The following is a 17,146-nucleotide window of genomic DNA, read 5'->3' as shown; positions in this document are numbered from 1 at the left end:
ATTAATGTTTATCTCCAAGAACTAGGAAAGATTTGCTTCAAAGGACAGCAGGAGTTCACTTTGAATAGCTACAATAAGAACATCATCATCAGGAGGGAGAAGCTATTTCTCTAGCAAGACTTCGTATCTGCCTCGACAGAATGGCTACTCCTTATTTCACAAGCAAGATACATGGGTTTGACCTTCCTATGTAACCTTGGCAATGAAATGATATAGGTGTAGGCTTCATGACTTATTGTTAGATTGTTCTTGGGCTTTTTCCAGTCAAATAGCTCGTGTGTATAATTTCTTTACAAAGGCAGTAACCAGTCAGTTACTGTTAGACTTTTACAATGGTAGCTTTTTACATAGTTTTACATGTGTACATATATGTAGTTTTTTATATTTGTACATACATGTGAATCCTTATAAACTGCGATGAGGACCTCTACTGCTCTTTTTCCTTCCTTTTTTCTTCTTTTCTTTTAAATACCTCCCTTTATGGCAGTTAAAATAACCTAGAATTCCTAATATGTCAACAGCACCAGTACTGTAAGCAGCATGTAGCATAATATTAGTCTAACACTTAATAGAGGTACAGTGTCAAGGAAAGACTAAACATTTGATGTATTCAATCACAGTCAAGCCATGAAGCTCTTGATTTTTCCATCAATTTTTAGACATACAACCAGTAAGATTAATGAAACTGTTAACAAATTCACATGCTTAGTATCTACTTGCAAAGGTCTGAATCCACTTTGGAATTTTCTTTACTTGTTGGGTAAGTAACCAACATGTACAACTGGAAGATCAATTTATTCTGACAGATTTTGAAAGTACCTTAAAGCTTTCTTACTATGCACATGAGTGCTTGCATCTGCAGGATATGGATGCATGAGCAAGTGCGTCTGGAGACTTTAAGAGTTTATGCTTCATCATCAGCATGTGTTATCTGAAATGATGCTTGCTGCCAGTTGTTCCATCTGTGCTCATTGCTTTATACGGCTGTGCTGTGGCCATTTCTGAATACAGATTCATATCTGTAAAACACCTGAATGTGTACTTTAACTTTGAAAACATGCTTATTTCCATTGAAAGGTATAAAACTGAAGTAAATGAAAACATAACAGGAAAATTAAAGACAGTTGTAACTTCAGTTCCTCATTGATGACAACCTTTAGTTTGACCTGTAAGTCAACAAAAGGCATCCTTTCATTACATTCAAGGTTATCTTCTGTTGCCTAGCAGAGTTCACAAAAATGTACTGCATGGAAATAATGCAGTTGTATACCACGATGTTTTTAATAGTGCATTGCAAAGTATGTAAGATAATGAATATGCAGTGCAATACTGTAATGGTGTGACAGTGCCACAAAAAATAGTTTGCCTTATTTTTAAAGAGCAGCCAATATAGCAAAAGGTAAGCATTACTGCACATGTATCATTTATGCATACTGAATAGCTTTTGAAGTTTAAAGATGCACAGGCTAATAACTGCAATCAAATCTTTCTTTGTAAGGCTTGCCACTACGACACAACCAGAATTACACTAAACAGCTTATTATCTTATGGTTTCTTTGTTGAAACAGTGCTATTAACAGAAGGGATGGTATTGAAGATTTGACTTCTCAAAGAAAATTGTAGGATGAGAATACTATTTAGCAGAATGTCAATAGCATTATGGCTAGATGACTTCATTGATCATGTACAGGAATTATATCATAGCGAAACAAACAATCTTTACCCTACACAAGCTGTTTTTATTTTTTATATAGCCTTATTGTGAAGAAGGCAGGGTTTTTATTCATATCAGAGAAAAATATACTCTAAACAGTAAATGCTCTGGAAATAAAGGGGAATACTTAACCTGCTGCTAATTAAAGACACTTTAGGATACACCAGACAATGAGTGACAAGCTGAATAAATACCACAGGTTAAAACATTCTACATATCACCTCAGGTTGTATTTTCAAGAGAGAAAGGATTATGTGTGTTAGAAAGTACTTCTTCTAAGTTACAGCCTTCATTTCTATTTCAAAAGATGTCCTTTTGGGCTAGATATACCTCTGCATGAATATTTTGGAAAAGACATGCATGGAACCATTTCAAAATTTTCAGTATGTCAGTTTTTTATATGGAAAGGACTATTTCATGTTTGTAGTGGATAACATCCAATAGAATGCAATAGGTTAGTCCTAAATTGGCATTCATAATGATTTGGTGTATTTTTATCCCATTAGTTATATTTCCTGTTAAAATCAAACCTTTTAATTGGAACACCCTGGTGGATACACAGTCATCCTATTTAAGTGCTTGCCCTCATTAAGAAGCCCATTTCAAAGGGCAGACAAAAGTATATTAACACAGTATTATTCACTACTTTTCATACACCTTTTCATGGCAGTTTTAGTATAAAGACTGCAAAAGGCTGAAACTTTAAATTCTATACCGTTCTAACAAATAGTTAAATATCACTTAATCCCCTTATTAGTACCCAAATGCAGTCCAACAGAATTTGTACTATGTTCTTCTCATTCTTCAACAATTATTTCAATTTACTGCTAGCAATGATCACATTGTTACTGTGAAATAATAATGGATAATTATGCCCCAGTAACTATGACCCAATGTGATCTTTTAAAGGCTTTAAGAGTATATGTGTGTAGGAGGAAAGGAAAAACAGATGCAATTGGGGTGTTCACTTGAAACAAAAGGGTGAGCAGGGGGTAAAAACAGCTAAGAAAACAGCAAAAAAAGGAATAAAACAAGAGTGCCTGAATTCTTCCTCTTTTACTAACAGAAGCCTAATTCTTGGTTTTCTATAGGATTTCAGTTTAGCAAGTAAGACAGCTCAAGGGAAAAGATAATCCCCCTTCTACCTGACACTCAAAAGACCTCATATAGAGGGCTGCACCCAGTTTTGGACCACCCAAATCAGGAAAGATATCAACAAACTGCAGCAAGTTCACCAGAGGTCACTAAAACAGCTGGGGGCTGGAGCACTTGCCCTGTGAGGAGAGGCTGTGAGAGCAGGGCTTGTTCAGCCTGAGGCAGAGATGGCTTCAGAGGCGTCTCACAGCTACCCCCTGCGAAGAGGACAGTGCTCTTCACAGCGGTGCATGGCAGGAGAGAGGATGAGAGATACCAGGAGAAAACTGAAACAAGAAAGGTTCAGAGAAGATATAAGAAGAAATATTTTCACCATGAGGACAGTCAAACAGAGGGACAAGTTGCCCAGGGAGGTTGTGCAGTCTCCTCCGTCTTTGAAGGTTTTCAAGACCAGACCCAACAAATCCCTGAGCAACCTGGCCTGATCTCACAGCTGACCCTGCTTTGAGCAGGAGGTTGGACTAGAAGTGTCCTGAGGTCCTTTCCGCCCTGAATTATTCTACGATCCTATGGTAAGGGTGGAACAGTTAACTTTAATGCTCTCCCTCTGGCATGGAGTGTCTTTCATAATTAGATTCATAATTCATAATCAGACTTCAAGCTTGTGACCTGAAATACTGGTATGGCCACAGCTATTGTGAAGAGTTCCCGTTTGGATAGCTTTATAGACGCACCAAGGAGGCATACTAATGTCCTGGAGTGATGAGAGAGCCATAAAGATCACTTCTGGGGGCTCTGGAGACGTTCTGTAACAACAGCAACTGTTAGCTGTGTGAAGGTCATACAGGATTCAGTTCTTTTAATTGTCCATAAGAAAAATAGAGGTGGATAGAGTGCGCCACACTACCACTAGATGACAGGGCAATCTTCATGTATGCCAGCTGAGGACAGATCCAAAAGAGAATTTGTTTACATTTAAGTACAGGGTTGGAACCCCAAAATCTCCTTCTGAGCAGCCACTCAAGGCTGGAACTGCTTAAACTTAGTCTTTGATTTTAAAGCTCTGTAGGTGAATATGCCTGTCACCGCCCTCAGGGCAGAACAGTGCCTCAATCCCACTCAAGTGCCATTTAGGTCCCCAGCTAGTAAGAATCAGCACTCAGCTATGGGTTCTCCAAAGATCTCCTTCTAATGGGGTCTTTTAAAAACATACTAACAAGATCAAGCCACTCACAATGGATATATAGGTTGTGGTTATTTTCCTATAAGAATAAAGCAACTATAACAGCACCTACCTTTTTCTATAGCAACCTGATAACCCTGGAAAGGCTGTGATAAACATTTCTCTTGGAAATTTTCCTTAAATATGAAGTAAGGCTATAGGCTTTAGGCTAGACTTTCCTTGGGAGGAAAGTGGGAGGAGAAGGGAGAGGAAAGTAGAAAGGGCTAAGAGTCTTCAATGTGAAATGAGGGGTTCAAGATTTATTAGGCAAGAGATCCCCAAAAAGAAGGGGATTGTGTAAACCACTGATTAAAGCACTCCCTAATGATATAGGAAGGAGTGAGTTGGCTCCCTCTCAGCTCTTGTGATTACTTCTAGAGTTTTTTGGTAACAACTGGTAAATGTAAAGGGAATAAACAACCCCGAGCAGTTCTAGGCCACTCTCAGCTCAACAGATAAGTGTTACTGGGAATTACCCAACTTTGAGTTTGGATTTCCCTGCAGGGCTAGAACTTACAAGGGTCTGTGTTGTGGCACACGCTCAGTCCCCTTCACAGAGTCTGGATTTTGCACCAGATTGCCAGAATTTTAAAGCTTTTGGGGTCAGCTCAGTATTGCAAGGCCCAAGAGACTGAGATGGCCTATTTTCATCTGTATAAATGAAAATATATCCCCAAAAGGCTACATTAAGAAAACTTCAAAGTTGCAAAGTCAAGGACTTAAAAAATTAGCATGTGCTAGACATTAACTTATACAACCTTAAACAGTCCTCTTGTGAATGTATTTTAGGTTACTGTCCTTAACTGCATCAGTCCCAAGTGTCTCCATCCCTATTCTCTGTGACTATTTTCTTTAGCTCCCTTAGGCCTTCCTGTACCAGTTCTTTGACTTCACTTGTCCAGAAAGGCCCGGCTCTGTTCTCAGATCAGCTATTCTGTCCCCCACTACCCTTCCTCACTCATGGTCTTTCAGTGAGTTGCTTATCCAGTTTCAGGCTCCTATTCTCTCCATGACTGGGAAGCAAAGCATCCCTCCCTCCTTGCTTCGGATGGTGGGAGTTTTCAAAAATGCTTCCCATCATGTTGATTTTTAACCCTCTTTCCTAAAGGAAAGAATGTGTGGACACACATGTATATCTGGCAGCTCTCAGCTCAGATACAGTCTCTTTATCTCTTTACTTACATTATCCAAATTTCACAAAGGGATAGAAGCCACAGGTGTATCAAGGTCCTACAAGTTTCATAAAAATACAGGTAGAGGAGAGACACCTTCTTAATGCAGATAAGATAAAAGACTGTGTTCATTCAACACTTACTAGTTGTCAGAGAATCCACACATGCATTCATCCTCAAAAAAAACTTAACAAACAGGATTTCAGTGGTTCTACTGCTCACAGAGCAACTTATTTAACTTGAAGAAAACAATGTATTTTCCTCTTTCCTCATTCTTGGAAGCAAAATTCACCCTGGAGGCTAGTCAGTATGGAAAATTTCAGCCTAAATGGTCAAGATTTGGCAATGTTATAAACAGCTCAGAACAGGTACTTAATAGTAGGCAGCGCTAGAGTCCACCTGTAATTATCTGTTATGCCCCAAGTGAGAAACCACAAAACTTTTCCTTGAGACACAGGGAAAGTTGTTACATCTGGACAGTTCAGGTTTTGAGTTGAGTCCAGTCTAAGGTAGTGTTTACCGATTAACACTGGTTGGAGAATGACTGGAAAATTTCCCATGATACAGGGGTGAAATGTTCTAGCAATGCAGCTGCCGGCAGAAGTCTTTCATCTCCAGTCTGGTAATGACACAAGCACTATTTCTACTTTAATTGCATATGTTCCAAGCTTGATTTAGTGCAATAATTATATAGTATTGCAGCAAACTGTGCTTTACAAAAATAGTGGAGGGACCAATTCTCTTCTTATGGAAAACTAAATGCCTAGTGTTTTTAGTGAAAATGAGATAATGTTGTGGATTCCAGAGAGTCTACTCTGACTGCCCACAACTTCAGCAAGATCATGGATAGATTTCAAAACCATGGTTTCTCACACAGGCCAAACTGTGTTACAACAGTACAATTTGCTCTGCTGCTTCAGGTTTCCAGGTATCATTAAGACAACAATACTTTAAAATTTTCTAGGTTGTCTTTTTTAATGTATTTTAATTGGAACACTCTGAATGTCCTTGATGTGAACTTTCTTTGTACCTTATCGTGCTCATTTTCTGCACAAGTACTTCTACCCTGTGCAATTACATTTTGGTCAGCATTATTTTTATGCTCTTGGCTCCTGTAACCCGGTCACTAAAAGATGTGTCCTGTTCCTTACGTGACAGGATGCAATGCTCTGAATGGAACTTATTAACCAGGATAAAAGCAACGTGTTCATGCCATATCAGCAAGGGGCAGGGAGATGGGGCAGAAGAGAGAAAAGTGGTAACAATGAAGAGTGAGAATGGTTGTGCCCTGCCAGTAGCTGCTGAAGGGAAGAGGGCCTATTCTTGAGTGATGGCACTAAAGCAAGCATGGAAAGGCAGAGAGTTCTTCAAATGAAGGGAAAAAAGCTGAAATGTTTGACTTTCAAAACATCAGGTTACAGGTGGGACTTGCTGCATAGAGCAAACAAAATACGATAGTTTTACCTCACTATCCTGGCCAAATTCTTTTTTATGTTTATCTATTCCTTCAAAGGAAGGGCAACCTGTTAAACAGGAGACAAAATTTTGTGACTACTAACATGGTGCAGTGCGAGAGATGCTGCTCCATTGCTAGATCCTCTTAGGCTCCAGTGGCAATGAGTTTGATGAATTGTATACCTTCGTTGACTGATATAACCTTGCTTTGCAGACTCTCCAGAACTACTCAGACATTAGTTTCCCTGTGTCACTATCCTTAAGATTAAAGCTTCTCCTGTGCCTAACCAAAACTCCTCTGTTGCCAGTTATGCCAAACTCCCATGTCCTTCCCTGCGAATAGAAGTGAACAACTGATTGTTTTGCAAAGCTACTTATCATCGTCAGTGATCTCCTCTAGGCTTCCCTTGGCACCTCTGCAGCTTCCTTATAGTGGAATAGCCAGAATCAGGCACAGTGCTTTACAAGGGGATGCAATCCTCTTTGGGTGCCACCATGGCCACACGATGGGGACACAGCACAGCACAGGCAAGAGACCAGATTTGGTAGGGGCAGCACTACCCAAGCTCTAGTCTGCAGTAGGGTTTCTCTGCCATCAGGTACTGGATTGATCCCAGCACTGAATCAGCCAGGACAATGCTGCTGTCCCCATGGCTGTAACAATCACCACAACCTTCATCCTCCATTGCATCCTACTCCTCCTCCTGCTTCCCTGACACAGTACTAGCACTACATGGGGTCTAGTGCAGGGCTGTGCATAGTGCCAGCACCCTGCCAAGAGGACATAAGGTGGGTGCTGTGGGGCCCTCTGGTAAATCCACACTGGCAATGTACTAGATGATACTTCAAAAGCAAAGAGGTCTGTTTGGTGAAGACGCGCTGGTTGCTTTATCCCCTTGCATTTTCTAGAATGCATGCTGGAGTCAATCTCTGTGGATTTTTCCCTCCAGCCCCCAGCATATATGATGCTGAGGTATAAGCTCTTATTCTCACTGGCTGAAAAGCATTTTGAAAAAAAAATTTTTTTTAATCTTTAAGGAAGAGCTGAGGGAAGGAAAAAAAATCTGTATCCTGTAGCTGTCAGAAAAGGCTATCTGTCAGGCAGTGTGAGGCTTATTAACTTTGCAAATCCCATTCTTGTGGAGGAGTACAAGTCACAGCAAGTAATGTTGGCAGGATGGAGCACCTTCTTTTGAATACATGGAGATGCTTAGTGCTAGAGTTGTTTCTCTTACATAACATTTGCAAATTCTAATAGCTGACTGTGAATTATGTTTGGGACATCAATGCTCTAATTTTTACATGGGTCTAACAAGTTAAAACTGGGACTTATTAAGCAGTTGAATCACTTTTAATGCTTTCCAATAGTTCCATGAAAGACCGGTACATCTTTCATGAAGGAATAGCATATCTTGTGCTAGCAATTGCTTCATTCTGGATGCTAAGAATATATGATTATAAAAGTGGAGCCCAGTCTAAATGGCTATATTACCTCATCTACCATTCTCACCCGGAGAGCTGAGCTATCCTATTTCTGTGGGCATGCTTGAATAAAACAGGAATTTCCACTTCTCTGGTACAGACAGATGAATTTTCTGCTTTTGTGTTAATCAACCTTTTCCAAAATGCTAATTAAACATGTATCTATCTTGCCTTTTGTAGACAGTTCAGAGTTTGTTCTGGCCACATGTAAAACATAAACGAAGAAGGCTTTCAAAAAGAAGCATCTGAGGAGGGTTTATTCATTTGAGTAAAGCATCACACATTAACACAGTTGCACAGGTATGGGTTTTGTTTAGAAGTGAATAAGATTCAGCCAGCCCAGGGCACTGCAGAGTTAAATGAGGTTTTTTTGAAAAAACAGAGCAGATTTCTGTCTATGTGTACATCTATATGTATTAAACCTCTTCCAGGTTGCTTTTTCATAAGAAATTTCACAGCTTTTTCTGTGCTTTTTCATAAGAAATGTGTAGTAGCTACCTTCTCAATAAAATGCTGCAATGGTTTTGAGTCATCCCTCTGTGATCTGTCTCTATAGATTTACTTAAAAAAGAAAGGTTCAATGATCTTCCATTTGCTATGGAAGGCCCAAATAAAATTGACATAGGCCCAGAAACTGTAAAAGATTTAAATCACTGCAATACTAATGAAGATTTAAGGCTGGGTTTGTCAGACTTGTTCTGTTCTATTTTCAAATGATTCTTCAATGTTCTTTCTCTTTTACAAGATAAGTTTATTTTTCTGTTTCATGTGCCTGATGTTCAAAATATGACCCACTTTCCTCACTGTAATTGGCTTTTAGTATTTGTGTATAAGCATTGTTATTTATCGGCACGGTTGTATCCTTGAAATAAATAGGATACTGCATAGGTGTTAATTATCCTTCACTGACTTCCTTTGTGCCACCTCAGATGCAAGAGCTGTGTAAAATCTCACAATTTCTTCTGATGACATCACAGACTCCCAATGGCAAAAACTGGAATGTCACCTAATTTGTTCTTGCTGCATAATTCTATCAGTTCTTCCATAAACTGCAAGGCTGTCTGGACTGAGCTGTACTGCAATCTTGTAACCCTTCCTAGCGAAGCTGAGGTATTTTTCAATCTAATATTGAAGAATCTGGAACAAAAAGTCCTATATTTTAAACAAAGTTCAAATTAACATTTATTTTATTTTAGCCTCAATCTCTACGGCCAAAGGAAAATTTTCTTTTTTTTTTCCAAGAAAAGCAATTTATTTGAAAAAAAAATCAAAACAAACACACACAAAACCCTTTCTTTAGAGCCTGTTCAGCTAGAAAGTTATGTGGCTATTTGTAATACACCAGACAGTGTCCTGTGCTTCCCTGTTCAGCATACACCACCTCAGCAATCCTGACATAACCTCCAAGAAACTAAGTGAGAAACAACCCAATCAGTTTTTTTGCAGCCACATCAGAAGACAAAGCATACATTTCCAATAGAAAGCTGTCTTTTTTGATGCTATTGCATCATCCATTTGCTTTTTGTGTGTGTGGATTTTCCAGGGAGTAAAAATCATGAAAAAGGAATATTTCTTCTGTTTTCTTTTTCTAAATACATAAACATGAGATTAATGTTATAAAATCTCTAAATACATAAAAAGTTGTACTTCAGCCCATCAATCACTCACAGCCAAAAATAATTTTCTTTGTTATGCTGCCTCCTACACTTCCCTTTCCAACTCAGGAGCCTAGGAATAAAGTAAGCCTTATAAATTGCGCCAGTTATGAAAACAGTGTGCTTTAACCACTTAAAAAAAAGTCATCAGGAAAGACTAAAACAGGAAAGTATTTTCTTCTCCCTTGTCAGGCCAACATCCCCCCCCCCCCCCGCCCCAATATAGGTAGACACACAGACAGAGACACAGATAGACAGATAGATATAAAAGATCAACAGTAAACTTCAATTTAAGGCCCTCACATACCATTCAGGTAGGTGCCCTGTAGATTTACTATACTGGCATTTTTTCCTTTTGAAGATTGTGGCATTTTATCAATAGCAAGAACATTTCAAAACTTTTTTTGCATTTTGAGGTTTCAGTTTGCTTTTTTCACAGAAAGCAAGTATTTGCATTTAGTCTAGAATAAATTGTTGCACACCAAGGATGGCTTTAATGTAAAGCTTACAACAAAGCCTACATAAAAGAAAATGAAACTGAGTAAGGGATATTTAGGTGCAAACATTTTGAATGCACATATTTCAAGCATTAAGAGAAAACCAAGAATTTAAAATCTCAAGTGTTCATTTTTTTTCAGTTAAAGGCATTACATTACGATAAGTGAATATTTATTTTAATAATATTATTTTATAATAATCTTTTGATAAAATGATTATATATACAAATTAATTGAAAGTAGGTGCAGAATACACCTGAAAATAGATACATTAAAGTATGAACTATATATATTTTTTCCCACAAACTCCTTTCGTTTTCGTCATAACTACTGCTGACATTATTGTGAGTACCTACCTTACATAGCCCCCTTTCTCGGGCTGCTCACTTTGGGATGCAGTAGAAGTACACCATCTTGTGGCAATAAAAGGTGAAAGATCTTTTAAAAGCTGGAGAAAGTCTTTGTCAGTTACTTGAGAAATCAAGAACACCTTCAGATATACCAGAAAAATTCTGACATTGCAAGATTTTTCATGAAAAAATTGTGAAGTATTTACTTTTCTTTTCCATAAAAAATTATATACAAGGAAGACAACCTGAGGTTTTCTAACAAAGCACATCATTGCTATTTAGCAGTATACTTTGAGCTGATAATACTATGAAAAGATTAAATTTTGCATTACTCTGGAATGATTGGAAGACAGAACAGATAGGTTGTAGGTTTGTGATGAAACTTCTAGTCTGAAAATTCATGTTATATTTTGATTGTTGTTGACTGTTTTTTCAATCACATTACAAAGAAGAGCAACATAAGCACTATCTTTTTTGCAAAACACTTTGCAAAATAATTATTGACTTCACTGAGCCCAGAAGAGAGAAAAATTATGCCACAGCTTTCAGTACTGCACATTATTTAAAGGATTGCAAAACTATAATTTAACCATGATAAACTGATGGCTTTCGCAGAGAATTTGGATCCAACCAGGGTAGACCCTACTGAGGTCGATCAGCAGAGATCACTGACAAATGCAGCTCCTTTCTTGAAGCTCATTACAGCCTCATGCTGCCACTTTCTTTTTTCTCAAACAGCAACAGTGTGAGACTTCAGTGACCCCATTAGCCTCTGGAATGAGAATGCCGACTAGCAGGAGATATTATTTAGCTAATCTGAGCTGCCTCCTAGACAATCAATATTTCTGATGTCTTAACTATCTTTCCAGTGTGTGGGTGCATTTCTGATGTCTTATCTATCTTTTCATTCCCAGAAGAAAATGCGCTTCAGGAGGGATAAACCAAACAAGATTATATACAGCTAGTCTGAATGGAAGCTATGTTTTTTGGTTAATGTGTTTTGCATTTTCAGCTTAACTTTTGCGTTGGAGAAAATGAATTAATTTTGAGTTCAGACTACTTCTGCATGTTCCAGTTCACTGTAACCACACAGTTCCTTGACCTACATTTCCAAGCTATCTCTAAGCTTTCCCTTGACTGAACTTTAAGTGTGTTGTGAGGACATGCAAGGCAGTTCTAATTCCTTACGTTCCACTTTTTCAAACCACTGAGTACTAATCAATATACCTGAAAACCTACTAGTGTATCTCACTGAGAAATTAAAAAAAATGATCTCCTCCTCACATTAAACATCTCACAGGAAATAATGTTTATATAATAAGGCCATTGTCTTATTATGGAACAGCTTTTTTTTCTTCCTTTTACACCACTCTACTAAGTAGATAAATCAGGTCCTGCCTCAGGATATTTTAATGCATTTGAAATCATTTGTCAGAACACACCCATTGATATACTCCTTTCTACTGTGGGTGAACTCTGTATATCCAGCATTTCCATTGCATACTGTGACAGACACAATATTTTGGCACCTCAGCTACTAAATAAGAATTCAGGGAGAAATCAGTTTCAAGAAGGTTTTCAGTATCCCTCATTCTTTCATGCTTGTTTGGCAACTGAACACTCTTTGGTCCCACTTACTGCAATAATTTTTTAATATCGCAATACCCTTTCTTGGATTGAAGGCTGCATTAGCAGGAAACGGGTGCTGATGCCGTAGTTGTTAAAAAGCCCAGCAATAACCAACAATGATCAACAGTTTATGTACAAAGACTGATCCTTCTTACTGAAAAGCAAAATGAACATGTCAGATATGACAAACTACACTCCTCCTAATGGCCAATGCAATCTGACTTTGCAAACATTCATATACATACAAATTCAATCTCCCAAATTTTTCCTCTGGAGATGGGTGGATTCAGGTCTAAGAGGAATAATAAAGGAAAGATATTTTTTGTAGGGGTGGAAAGATGAGATGACAAAATAACAAGCTAAAATGAAAATCTCAAAAAAGGCAGAAAGTCAGAGTCTGCCCCACTATAAAGTTGAGAAGGGTTTAGATGTTCAGTGCATCGTCACCAAAATTTTACCTAAAGTTTTCAGTTTCCAAGATGTCTGCAACAGCCAAAAACTGCTGATGACCAGCTATTGTCCTGCATTTTTCCTGCAATCTGTTTGTAAAGACCTCTATTCTCTGCTAATAGAGGTATTGCAAGGTCCAAAAAAATGGCTGTGTGGTGCAAGAGTAACAAGATTAGGTAGAGTAGTGAAAACTCACAAGACTGGCAGGTAACTAACTCAATTACTTCTCATTATAGAAAATGCCCCTCATTTTAACAGTCAAATCTTCCTTGTTTTCAGCACCCCAAAGAGATGAACCATGCCATAAATTGACAAAGAAGGTACAGTGCAAGCTGCATAATCTGAATCTCTGATCTAGACAATTAAATTTGACATGCATGTCTATCTTCCAAGGTCGTTGTGGAGCCTCAACAGGGGTTAACTGATTATGTGATGGATCTGCCAGTCAACTACTGTCATTTAAAAGAAATAATGCTTAATTGTGCTGCTTCAGAGAAGCATTTCCCCATTGTTTTATTGCCACAGGCTTGTCAGAGGAAACCTGGTGCAAAGCATTTTTTAATACTTGAGCAGGATGATAAATTCTGTAATGCCAGCTATAGAACTGATGAATGTGTAAAAGAAAAACACAGAAGGAAACAATAGAAAGCTTGAAATACAAAGAAGCTTTAGGATAGTGAGTTTTAGCCTACCTGATAACAATGCATTTACAAAAAGAATGGAAGAAAAGGGGAGTTTGCGGTGAGGTCATTAAAAAAAATCGACTTGCTACCATTTTCTCCTAACACAAATTAGACTGAAAGATACTAAACACTATAAAGATATATAGCTGTTTCATTTATTCAAACAAAGCATTAGTTACTGGAGACAGTAATTTGCAGAGGAGAATCTAAATGCTTATGTTTCATGAAAATGACTTTTTTCACCATTAAATTCCATGCTAATCAAAACAATGAAAATGTAGCTACAATGAAGAGGATTTCTGTAATCTAAACAAAACAAATTTGGCTGGAAATATTCTTCCTCTACTGATTTACTATCCAAAGACAGAGAGCACAGTTTTTAAAAGAAACAAAGCTAGTCGCAAGTGCAACTTGGGTAGAGAAATTATGGCTCCCAGTGATAAAGAAATCTGAGGTTGCTACCCACTGAAAAAAAGTTAATATGGAAAAGAGTTTTTTGTTTTTGTTTTTAGTTTCTAATTTAGACATCTTAGAAGGTTTCTTCTAAATAGTAAGCAAATGTCATAGCACTATGGTATTACCAACATATAAATGAAAACACCAAGATGTTATGGCCAAAATTTTCAAGTATTTCCAGCACAAAAAAAGATTTAGCTGTTTAAATTTATCTCTAGATATCCATTGACTTCAGCAGCAACTCAGCAACAGCTTCTGAAAAATCACACACTTATTGTAAGGAATCCTATATGATCAGGAATTCTGAGCTGTAAGACTGTGTGTCAGGACCCTTCAATATACGCGAGCACTGTCTGAAGTATTTAAAAAAAGTTTTAAAATAAAGCTTTTCACCTTTGTAGGTGTTAAATGAAGTCAAGTAATTCAGAGACAGCTAATTCTGACCCCACCTTTTGTCAAGGCTGGAATATAGGGTGATGAAGACAGTGTTTTGTTTTTTTTTCTTTTTAAATTACAAAATTGGTTAAGCATCTCTGAAAATCAGCATTGAGGTGTTTACACAAATGCCATATTATGGCAGTTTTGGGGAAAATAAGGTAGTCAGTGGGGATCAGAATAGATTTCTTTCCATGGTTTCTTACCTGAATCCAGTCTGTCTTTGAATCCTTCCATCACATCTACCTATCTGATGGTCTTTAAACCAAATGGGGTAGCCAAAGAGAGACAAATAATGTTCTTGCATGTGAGCAGACATCTGGAACTATGGAATGTTGGACCTTATCAAAATAAAACCCTGCTTATAAGTTTCTTTAAAGATCTCTTCCAAGATTTAAGTTATACATCAGTAAAGTCGATTTATTCAAGACCTTAAATATGGTTTAAAAATAAAATTTCAATGTGTCATGTGACATAGATGTAAGATGTTACAGTGCTTTTGCTCTAAGAATTTTTGTTCTGACAAAGTCATCTTTCCCAAGGTTCTCAGTGGACAGGAGTTATTTCAGCTTTTGGTAAAGAATCCAAATTGTTGTTCATTCCAAATTGTACTGCCTTGAAGACTACATGACACAAAAATATGTTACAATTTTAAGCTATTTTCAATTTTTATACTGAGAAACTTTTCTTTAGAAGGTCTTTCTATCACCAGATATGAGTTATATTTCTCATATAAAAACAATACATTCTCATATAAAGATAGTACGCTCTTTTCATTTGTTCTCATCAGTTTAGCTGTTAGTCAGCGGTGGTTTTATCAGTTCAAGCATTTGGCCATTGAAAGGTCTGAGAATTCCCTTGAAATAAACATCTCCCTGAATTTGACTTTGGTTGAATGAATATAGCTTAGAAAACATTTTGATTCTAGTATTGAAAGATAAAGCAAATCATGTGAAAGTAACTTAAGATCTTATCACCTAGAATGGAAAAAGGCCCAGAATCACCACAACAAAGCAAAAGACACACGTAGGCAGCTCAGAGTGGGGTTTACAGCAGTCAGCTCCTGGCAGATAAGCTTGCCCATAGGCAATACGATGAAACTGGGAACTGTCAACCTCAGCTTAGGCACTTCTCTAAATCACTGAATTAAATCTTCAAGTAGGACTGTGTTTCACAGTTTCAAATTCTATCCTCACTTCCACAGCTAAATCCTTCCTTCACTTGTGAGGGAATGTCTTGCTCTTTCCTTTCAGAGCACATGCGCTCAGCAAGGAGACCTGAGCTATATATTTGATTCCCCTCCCAGGTTAATGCAGGCACTGAACTCCAGGTGCCCTACTTCTTCAGCAAGTGCACTAACTGCTAAGCTATTGTATATAATAAGGTCAGGCCACCACTTCCTCCTCTTGTGGCCATGTTTTGGAATAAAAATATGTGTCATGCTTTGGGCTGTCATAAATAGGGGTGACTAGTTTATGAATGTCAAACAGATTTAAGCTTGAGATAAGTACTAAGACACTCCATTTAACTGCTTTGGGGCATGCATATCGGCAGAACACCAGACACTTGGGGAGCTTTACCCATGGGGAGCTAAAAGGCTACAGACTCTTGGTTGCCTAAATAGTTATGTAGAGCTAAGGTGAATTGTGTACTTGGACTTAAATTATTTGCATTTCATCTGAATTGTGCTTTAAGTAGTTTTCTATAATTTGGCCCTTGAGTTCAGTTTTTCATGATATGTTGTGGACCTCTACCCAGGAACACACAAAAAGTGGTTTTGGGGTAACACGGCCAGTTCAGAGGGCGTGCAGATGTAGCTCCTAACTGCCCGTGCAGAGGCACTGATCTGAGCCTGCTCTCAGGGAAGCTGGTGAATTTAGGTCTTAGACTGTGAGCTGAGAAAAGTACATGAGAGGTCAGAGTGGGATGGCATTGGAGTCTTAATTTAGCAGGTGAAAGGGTTTTGCAACAGGACAGAGGGAGAGGGTGCTGCCACACATGGCAGGTGCATGTAGATGGGCACAGAGCCAGAACTCATCACTGCTACTGCTGGTGATACCCTAACAAACTTCATTTGGGACCCATACCTTTCTTGCTAAGCAGAGGAGAAGGCCCTGTCCATCTGCATGGTCAAGGTAAAGGAATGCTGTAACTATTCATGCACATCTGATATGACTGAGATTTGTGACTGTGTCCAGAAAGAGAAAAAATAAGAGCAATGAAATAAAACCCAAAAATGAATAAAGAAAAAACAAGAGGAGAGAAAAATGGAGAAGCTAATTTACCTCCAGAGCTTGTCTAGTATTTAAGAATAATTGAGAGACTGAAATAAATCAATTCTCGTATGTAAACTACTGCATTTGTACGAGTCTTCAGAGTCCCATGCAGGTGTGAGGCTGCCGGCAGCAGTGGCCCCAGCATGGTGAGCCTATGCCTGGCCCCATGGGGTGCCGCGTGCCAGGACCCTCAGTGGGTGGGCATGTGGGCCACAGGGGCTTCCCACCAGCACAGGGGTCAGCAGAGTGTAGAGTGCAACACAGGGACAGCGAGAGGCTGGGGCACCCACTGCCCCAGGCGGGGTGAGCACCCAGAGGACCCCACTCCCAGGGGAGGGGGCCAGGCTGTGACCCCCAGGGCTGCAGGGGTGAGAGCTTCCTGGAATGAGTTTTAAAAGTGTGTTTAGAAATTCAAGGTATATATTAACAAATTTTAAGAGTCTTGTACTGTGGTTTGTCTGTTGTATTGTTGATACTAATCTTGAATGCATAGTTCATGGGTGGCTAGTTAATTATACATCGTTAATAAGTCATATGAATTGTGTAGTTTTTTGCTGTGACATTTGAGTATTTTT

Source organism: Apteryx mantelli, chromosome 1, assembly GCF_036417845.1.
Source record: "Apteryx mantelli isolate bAptMan1 chromosome 1, bAptMan1.hap1, whole genome shotgun sequence".
NCBI lineage: Eukaryota > Metazoa > Chordata > Aves > Apterygiformes > Apterygidae > Apteryx > Apteryx mantelli.
This window is presented reverse-complemented; position numbering follows the sequence as displayed.